Here is a 10,290-nt window from a genome sequence, read left to right as displayed (position 1 = left end):
AAGCTGGCTATCATGACATCACTTATTTAAAAAAAACTAAATGAAACAAGCAAATCACACATTCACTTACTTCATATGTTTAGCTGGAATTAAAGTAAATTGTCTAGAATAATCATTAGCTACTGTTCAACAACTAAAGATGGATCCAATGTTTTTTGTGTTTGTTTGAGCTTAGACACAATTGAATTTCAATGTAGATTTAATATTTCTACCAAAAGTATGAAACAACACCTCCTGAGGTGAAATGGGAAAAGGCACAAGCTCTTTGTAAGTTATGCTCATTACTGCTCCATAGAATAAATTGCAGCTCATCATCATATCACTACAATCAGCTAAATGTATCTACACAAAATTCAGGAACTCTGCTTTGCTCGAAGGACTGCATAATTTATTTTTATTGCAAAATGTGGCTCATAACATACATTCCAACTACATTCAGTTTATACTGCTCATCCAGCTCTGTCTGATCATCAACACACCTCTGTCCGCCCTGACACTGAAACACTGCAACACGCCGCTCCCTCACTCTCGCTCGCCCACTCACTCACTCCGCTAGATTGACTGGTCGCTTATATATGTTATCCGCTAGGTATTCGTGAATGTCCTGATATGGCCCACACCTCAATAAAGCATGATTGGCTAAGACAACTGTCAAACTCAAATTCATGCCCACATTGACTTGAATTACACAGGCCTTCATGACCATAGACATAATAAAGAGTAGACACTGCATCGACCGCTACTGCCTATTGGTGCTGACGAGCCGTGGGGCCGCCATCTTGGAACGGTCACCCGCTCCACTAGGTGTAATCTGTTTGGTAATTAGATACATTTTTACCCCCCTGGCCCCTTTTAGCAAGGTTTGGGAAAATCCCCATTTTTGACTTTTTCGACACAATTGGCCCTGTCGTTTTTTTCAATTTTTGCCCACTTTGGAAAATCCTTCACAATTTTCACATAACGCCCCAACTGTGCTTGATTTTGCTCCTTTCTCACTCAGCCCGGCCCCCTGGCCCCTTTTAGCAAGGTTTGGGACAATCGCCCACCCTTTCCCATTTTTGACTTTTTCGACACTACCAGCCCTGTCATTTTTTTTAAATTTTTGCCCACTTTGGAAAATCCTTCACAATTTTCACATAAGGCCGCAACTATGCTTGATTTTGCTCCTTTTTCACTCAGCCTGCCCCCCTAGCCCCTTTTAGCAATGTTTTGGAATATCCCCATTTTTGACTTTTTCGACACTACCGGCCCTGTCGTTTTTTTTCAATTTTTACCCGCTTTGGAAAATCCTTCAGAATTTTCACATAACGCCACAACTTTTCTTGATTTTGCTCCTTTCTAACTCAGCCCGCCCCCCTGGCCCCTTTTAGCAAGGTTTGGGAAAATCCCCATTTTTGACTTTTTCGACACAATTGGCCATGTCGTTTTTTTCAATTTTTGCCCACTTTGGAAAATCCTTCACAATTTTCACATAACGCCCCAACTATGCTTTATTTTGCTCCATTCTCACTCAGCCCGCCCCCCTGGCCCCTTTTAGCAAGCTTTTGGAAAATCCCCATTTTTGACTTTTTCGACATTACCGGCCCTGTCGTTTTTTTTCGATTTTTGCCCGGTTTGGAAAATCTTTCACAATTTTCACATAACGCCCCAACTGTGCTTGATTTTGCTCCTTTCTCACTCAGCCCGGCCCCCTGGCCCCTTTTAGCAAGGTTTGGGACAATCGCCCACCTTTCCCCATTTTTGACTTTTTCGACACTACCGGCCCTGTCGTTTTTTTCAATTTTTGCCCACTTTGGAAAATCCTTCACAATTTTCAAATAACGCCCCAACTGTGCTTGATTTTGCTCCTTTCTCACTCAGCCCGCCCCCTTGGCCCCTTTTAGCAAGGTTTGGGAAAATCCCCATTTTTGACTTTTTCGACAATACCGGCCCTGTCGTTTTTTTCAATTTTTGCCCGGTTTGGAAAATCCTTCACAATTTTCAAATAACGCCCGAACTGTGCTTGATTTTGCTCCTTTCTCACTCAGCCCGGCCCCCTGGCCCCTTTAAGCAAGGTTTGGGACAATCGCCCACCTTTCCCCATTTTTGACTTTTTCAACACTACCGGCCCTGTCGTTTTTTTAAATTTTTGCCCACTTTGGAAAATCCTTCACAATTTTCACATAACGCCCCAACTGTGCTTGATTTAGCTTGTTTTTCACTCAGCCCGCCCCCTGGCCCCTTTTAGCAAGGTTTGGGAAAATCCCCATTTTTGACTTTTGCGACACTACCGGCCCTTTCGTTTTTTTAAATTTTTGCCCGGTTTGGAAAATCCTTAACAATTTTCACATAACACCACAACTATGCTTGATTTTGCTCCTCTTTCACTCAGCCCGGCCCCCTAACCCCTTTTAGCAATGTTTGGGACAATCGCCCACCCTTCCCCATTTTTGACTTTTTCGACACTACCGGCCCTGTCGTTTTTTTCAATTTTTGCCCGGTTTGGAAAATCCTTCACAATTTTCACATAACGCCCCAACTGTGCTTGATTTAGCTCGTTTTTCACTCAGCCCGCCCCCCTGGCCCCTTTTAGCAAGGTTTGGGACATTCACCCACCCTTCCCCAGTTTTGACTTTTTCAACACTATCGGCCCTGTCGTTTTTTTCAATTTGTGCCCACTTTGGAAAATCCTTCACAATTTTCACATAACGCCCCAACTGTGCTTTATTTTGCTCCATTTTCACTCAGCCCGCCCCCCTGGCCCCTTTTAGTAAGCTTTTGGAAAATCCCCATTTTTGACTTTTTCGACACTACCGGCCCTGTCATTTTTTTCAATTTTTACCCGCTTTGGAAAATCCTTCAGAATTTTCAAATAACGCCACAACTGTTTTTGATTTTGCTCCTTTCTAACTCAGCCCGCCCCCCTGGCCCCTTTTAGCAAGGTTTGGGAAAATCCCCATTTTTGACTTTTTCGACACAATTGGCCATGTCGTTTTTTTCAATTTTTGCCCACTTTGGAAAATCCTTCACAATTTTCACATAACGCCCCAACTGTGCTTGATTTTGCTCCTTTCTCACTCAGCCTGGCCCCCTGGCCCCTTTTAGCAAGGTTTGGGACAATCGCTAATCCTTTCCCATTTTTGACTTTTTCGACACTACCAGCCCTGTCGTTTTTTTCAATTTTTGCCCACTTTGGAAATCCTTCACAATTTTCACATAACGCCCCAACTGTGCTTGATTTTGCTTTTTTCTCACTCAGCCCGCCCCCCTGGCTCCTTTTAGCAAAGTTTGGGAAAATCCCCATTTTTGACTTTTTCGACACTACAGGCACTGTCGTTTTTTTCAATTTTTGCCCACTTTGGAAAATCCTTCACAATTTTCACATAACGCCCCAACTATGCTTGATTTTGCTCCTTTCTCACTCAGCCCGGCCCCCTGGCCCCTTTAAGCAAGGTTTGGGACAATCGCCCACCTTTCCCCATTTTTGACTTTTTCAACACTACCGGCCATGTCGTTTTTTTCAATTTGTGCCCACTTTGGAAAATCCTTCACAATTTTCACATAACGCCCCAACTGTGCTTTATTTTTACTCCATTCTCACTCAGCCCGCCCCCTTGGCCCCTTTTAGTAAGCTTTTGGAAAATCCCCATTTTTGACTTTTTCGACACTACCGGCCCTGTCGTTTTTTTCAATTTTTGCCCGCTTTGGAAAATCCTTCACAATTTTCACATAACGCCCCAACTGTGCTTGATTTAGCTTGTTTTTCACTCAGCCCGCCCCCTGGCCCCTTTTAGCAAGATTTGGGAAAATCCCCATTTTTGACTTTTACGACACTACCGGCCCTGTCGTTTTTTTTCAATTTTTGCCCACTTTGGAAAATCCTTCACAATTTTCACATAACGCCCCAACTGTGCTTTATTTTGCTCCATTCTCACTCAGCCCTTCCCCCTGGCCCCTTTTAGCAAGCTTTTGGAAAATCCCCATTTTTGACTTTTTCGACACTACCGGCCCTGTCGTTTTTTTTCAATTTTTACCCGCTTTGGAAAATCCTTCAGAATTTTCACATAACGCCCCAACTGTGCTTGATTTAGCTTGTTTTTCACTCAGCCCGCCCCCTGGCCCCTTTTAGCAAGATTTGGGAAAATCCCCATTTTTGACTTTTTCGACACTACCGGCCCTGTCGTTTTTTTTCAATTTTTGCCCACTTTGGAAAATCCTTCACAATTTTCACATAACGCCACAACTGTTCTTGATTTTGCTCCTTTCTAACTCAGCCCGCCCCCCTGGCCCCTTTTAGCAAGGTTTGGGAAAATCCCCATTTTTGACTTTTTCGACACAATTGGCCCTGTCGTTTTTTTCAATTTTTGCCCACTTTGGAAAATCCTTCACAATTTTCACATAACGCCCCAACTGTGCTTGATTTTGCTCCTTTCTCACTCAGCCCGGCCCTCTGGCCCCTTTAAGCAAGGTTTGGGACAATCGCCCACCTTTCCCCATTTTTGACTTTTTCAACACTACCAGCCCTTTCGTTTTTTTAAATTTTTGCCCACTTTGGAAAATCCTTCACAATTTTCACAAAACGCCCCAACTGTTCTTGATTTTGCTCCTTTCTCACTCAGCCCGCCCCCCTGGCTCCTTTTAGCAAGGTTTGGGAAAATCCCCATTTTTGACTTTTTCGACAATACCGGCCCTGTGGTTTTTTTCAATTTTTGTCCGGTTTGGAAAATCCTTCAAAATTTTCACAGAACGCCCCAACTGTGCTTCATTTAGCTCGTTTTTCACTCAGCCCGCCCCCCTGGCCCCTTTTAGCAAGGTTTGGGAAAATCCCCATTTTTGACTTTTGCGACACTACCGGCCCTGTCGTTTTTTTCAATTTTTGCCCGCTTTGGAAAATCCTTAACAATTTTCACATAACACCACAACTATGCTTGATTTTGCTCCTCTTTCACTCAGCCCGGCCCCCTAACCCCTTTAAGCAATGTTTGGGACAATCGGCCACCCTTCCCCATTTTTGACTTTTTCGACACTACCGGCCCTGTTGTTTTTTTCAATTTTGCACGGTTTTGAAAATCCTTCACAATTTCACATAACGCCCCAACTGTGCTTGATTTTGCTCCTTTTTCACTCAGCCTGCCCCACTGGCCCCTTTTAGCAAGGTTTGGGACAATCGCCCACCCTTTCCCATTTTTGACTCACAAGAGGGCATAGACTGGAAGAGTAACGTCACACAGTCAAGGTTTTTATTTATTTATGTTTCCTGTAGTAAATAACATTTTATACCAAGTTTGCAAGGTAATATGTCTGATGTTATTTATGTGTCATTACTATCATGGTGTAACTCTGTGTCTGGCAGGTGAGGAAGAGGCAGAGGTCGGAATTTAACCAGTTTAACTTTTATATATGTTTAATCCAATTGAGTCTATGCCGCATATTCTTGGAATCTTAACGCATTTTGGGGCTGTATCAGGATATTAAATCAATCTTGATAAAAGTGAAATCTTTCCTGTCAACAAAACTACCTGCTTTAAATACATTTGTGTAGCAATCTCTCCAAAGTTCAGCAACCTCTTTAAGACCAACTTTAAAACACTACTCTCACGCATAAAGATGATGTAAATTGCTGGTCACTACTGCCCTTATTGCTAGCTGGTAGAATAAATTCAGTTAAAATGAATGTCGTCATCTCTTTCAGTGTACTCCAGTGTTCGTCTGGTGCTTGATGGAGGCCCTCTCAAGCGCACCTGCCAGTCTATATGCACGAGTTACCTGCTTCCCTGTATTCACCCTGGGAAAAATACACTTGTCTCATCCACTTTTCGTATTTGGAACCAATTCTGTAAACATCTAGGAGTCAAAACACCATCACTCTGTATGCCACTTAGCTGCAACCCCCTGTTCCCTCCCTCAATGGAGGATGGTGCTTTCAGGCTGTGGCGCCAGTAAGGGACTTGTTTGTAAAGTGCGTCTTTGCTACATTTGAACAGCTAGTTGAGAAATTTGGGCTTTCCCGTACTAATTTTTTCAAATATTTACAAATAAGACAAGTACGATTTTTACAGAAAGATATATAAAGATTTTCCAAATATCCCCCCAGATACACCTATTGATAGGATCTTTAAGGTGCCCCTCACAATGAGGGGCGTGGTATCCACACTGTATGGTGTCATACTATCTCTCTGCTCTCCTCCCGATCAATCACTTTTGGCCCTCTGGTCCCAGGATTTGGGTATGGATTTGGCACCGCCTGGGGGTCTATTCTTGGCCGCATCCACTCATCTTCAGTGTGTGCTAGGCATGGGGTTATTCAGTGTAAGCTCCTACACCATGTGTACTGGACAAGGGCTATCCCAATACTGATCCAATTTGTGACAGATGTCGTCAGCACCGTGGTACACTGGTTCATATGTTTTGGTCGTGTCCCACTTTACATACATACTGGTCTTCTGTATTCTCTTCCATCTCAGATGTGTTGCAGATACAATTAGAGCCATGCCACATTGTGGCCTTGTTTGGAGTCCTACCAGACACCGTCAAACTATCCAGGTCTAAATCAGACTTTGTTGCATTTCTTTTTCTCATGGCTAGGAGGTTAATGTTGATTCACTGGAAAGCTAAGCGTCCACCCTCACACACCTTATGGATAAGAGATGTGCTATTGTTCTCATTGTGGGTATGGTTTATAATTGTCTTTCTTTATTGACATGTTTTATTACATTGTATTGTAAATATAGACAACATGTATATATATAATTATATACATATTATAATTACAGATTCTTTTTTTTCATGCATTCTGTAATTTGGAAATGTTCTTAAATAAACCATGGGGGGAAAAACAACCTTGAATAAGTACGCAAACAGCAAGCTGCTCAGCTCTGTGTCTGAGTGCAGGGACAGCTGTTTGATATAAACACCAGCTTCTGGGTTCTGACTAGGTGAGTGGGACAACGAAGAACGAGCATATACAGGAGAAAAACAGAGGTGAGAGGCAGTGAAATTAACAAGTAGGAGTGCAAACAAATCTGATTACCAGTATAATAGAGAGAGAGAGAGAGAGAGAGAGAGAGAGAGAGAGAGAGAGAGAGAGAGAGAGAGAGAGAGAGAGAAGAAAAACACAAAGAAACATAACCCCACCCTACACCTCAATCCTGCGGAGGTGCACTGCAACACCTAATTTGGTGTGAATACGGCCTGAGGAGAACACTGACAAAGTTCAGACAGAACGAGCACAACCTGGCAGTGAAAGCAGGTTGGCAGAGAGACCTGGCTGCCCAGAAAATAGAGGTTGTGTTGTGACCAGAGAACAGTGGAGACACTTCTTAACTCACTGCAACCAATATCAAAGTCAAATATTTTGTAAAAACAATAAAAATATTCCCAGAGTTTCTTATCTAAGTGACTTTGAGAGACTTCCAGTTCTACGGGGAGAGAGGCAGGAGCACTGTAGACTGGCAGCAAGATATGTAGCAGCGTGCCATGAGCTACAAGCTCTGTAAACCCCCTGTCCCACATGGCAAATAATTAATATTTATTAATTCATAATTTAATTTGTTGAATGTTTATGTTTTATGTTATTAAATAAAGCCACTTGAATTGAACTGAGAGCTTGAGCAGAGAGAGAAAGATAATGGCAGTGGTTAAGTGAGCTGAGAGGGAACGAAGAGCGGGAGCAGCGGTAGCAAGAACACATACTACAGCGTTGCATTCTAATAAAGCATTAATGTTAATCACATGAAAAACACACAACAACGGTGTAATCAAACATTGTTATTTTATTATTTTAAAAAGTAACACAATCCTCATAGGGTATCACATACACTACAACAACAGTAACACCAGTACTACACATCAAAGGGACTTTCAGATATTATAGACATTTAAAAAAAATCCCTCTTTTATTGTTTAAATTATTTGACTAGGCATGACAGATAAAACCATTTACAGGTATGACATACTGTCACCATTAGAAATAATGTTATTGTTGAACCTCCATTTTTATAAACCACCATCGATGTTAAGGGAAGACATTTCATGGACTGTCAGTGTAGAAAAAGGAAGGAACGTTACAGGATAGGGGCTGAAGGGGAGAAAGTGGAGGTCCACTGGGCCAGACAGTAGCAGAGAGGACTGGGGTACAGGGCAGTGCAAACATCAGACATGAGGGATGGAACCCCATGACCTTCACCAGGCAGGAGCCCTATTTTACTGGTGGAACAGGGACAAGAACTTCACGGTAGAACAGAAGCTAAAACCCCTGAAAAGTGGTGTAGATAAAACTCAACTGTAGGGAGTAGAACTCATCTGTAATGGTAAACCCAAGATTAGTGGCACAATAGAGACTGAAACTACTGTATAACTAGTGACAGCAATTAGCACTCGGTAAATCGTAATAGTAGAACAGAAACTAGAACTTCACTAACAGCATGAGATTTATCCTCGTCTATGTCTCTGCTACATAGGTACAACTGGGACTGCAACTCTTCTGGAGAGGTAACTGGGACTAGGACGCTATTGCAATTATAAGAGAACTAAATCCCTAATGTCGTGAGCTTTGTAATGGACTCGATCTCTACTGTCGGGTGAGAGGAGACAAGAACCCTATTTAAGAAAATGATTTACAGTATACCCCTGGAAAATTGGTAAAAGGGACTAAAACCCTAAAGTAGGTTTAGAACCCTACTGGCATTGTAGACTTCTGCATACAAGCCTAGGATACTCAGATAACAGACTAGAATCAAAATTGTTGGAACACCCAATGGTTTTAGTCCCTAGCAAACCTGAATACTAAAATCCAAGACCAGCAGTAGAGCAGAGTATAAATCTCTATTCAACCGATTTTTAATTCTGAAACTATTGATGAAAGCTCTAAAACACCCCAGAATCAATTCAGACATTGTTTGTATTGTAATGTAATTGGCACAATGCTGGAAATGCAATTGTGAAAACTTGTAAAGAACTTTGCTTGTAATGTTATGACAGTGGTAGATTAAGGTCTGACAACTTAGTGAAGAGACAGGTTTAAGACAAGTTATAGACATTTAAGGCCTCAGTATGCTTCAAACAAAGTATTTCTTGGATTGTCTAACACTCTCTGAAACATCTAGCCCTACACATTTCTAACATTGGAATTGGTAGAGGATGCATTCAACAGTTTGCAACTATTTCTTATTAATTTCCAAAATTTACAATCTAACAATCACATCCAGTTTATACAGTCACTGATTCAGCTGGAATAGCTTTGAGGAGTCTGTCTGAAAGTGTCCCCATTTGTGTGATTTACTAGGTGTCATTCCTCGCTAAGACAAAACGATTTTCACCCGACCTTCCATGGTCATCGTTTGGAAAAGGACCAAACGTGTATGCCTTTAGACATGATCGTGCAACTTCTATGAACTATGAACTTTGTTTGAAGCACACTAAAATCTAAAAATTTGACAGGATATAGAATAGAACCGGATGCAGTGGGAACTAAAGCTCTGCATAGCGTAAGGTTAGAGTGTAGAATACTATACCAGTGGTATTAGATTGATATCCTCATACATCATGCCCATATCGATTTGACTAGCCATTTGTTCCCTTGTATTATGTGTTCCTTGTGTATTGTGGTGAAGGGGTATAGTGCCAGTATACCATGTACAGGAGTTCAATTCCCATCTCTATCTTGGTTATGTGTTCCCACAAATATGTGTTTGCAGGTGGAGAGTTGTGACTCTCACTGGTTGATCATGGTGTCTGCACACTTTTCCAGGCCAACTGTACATTTAGTACAGTGGAAGAAATTTGGTAAATCTATTAAGATAAATTGAACTTTTATAAAAGCATCACCTGCTATCATACAGCAAGCAAGTTAAGTCAACATGAGAGCAACAAGTGTCTTGATGTACACCACTCCATATTGTGGTTGATAAATGTAATATAGTTCCATAACGAACATTATCTAATGCAGTTTGTATTTAAGTGACTCCTAATTCAGTAGGGGGGGGGGGGGGGGGGGGGGGTGGCAGCTAAACCACAATGCATGTACCATTAGAAGAAACCCTAATAGTGAACAAAGGGAAACAACAGGGGAGTCCCACACTTTGATGTGCGGTGTGTAAGTGTGTGTGTGTGTAGACATTCACAGGCTAGAGGCTGACGACAGTGTGATAGTAGAAAGGATGGGCTGTGTTTTTGCTGCTGTGGAGGTAGTTGTAGAGGAGCCGGTAGGACAACAACAATGGGAGGATTTGTCAACTCCCTCAGCTTTTAGGAGGATCAGACTCAAATGACTGATATATCACTGTATATACTGTACTGTATGTACGACAGTAA

This window comes from Scomber scombrus, chromosome 9 (genome assembly GCF_963691925.1).
Source record: "Scomber scombrus chromosome 9, fScoSco1.1, whole genome shotgun sequence".
NCBI lineage: Eukaryota > Metazoa > Chordata > Actinopteri > Scombriformes > Scombridae > Scomber > Scomber scombrus.
This window is presented reverse-complemented; position numbering follows the sequence as displayed.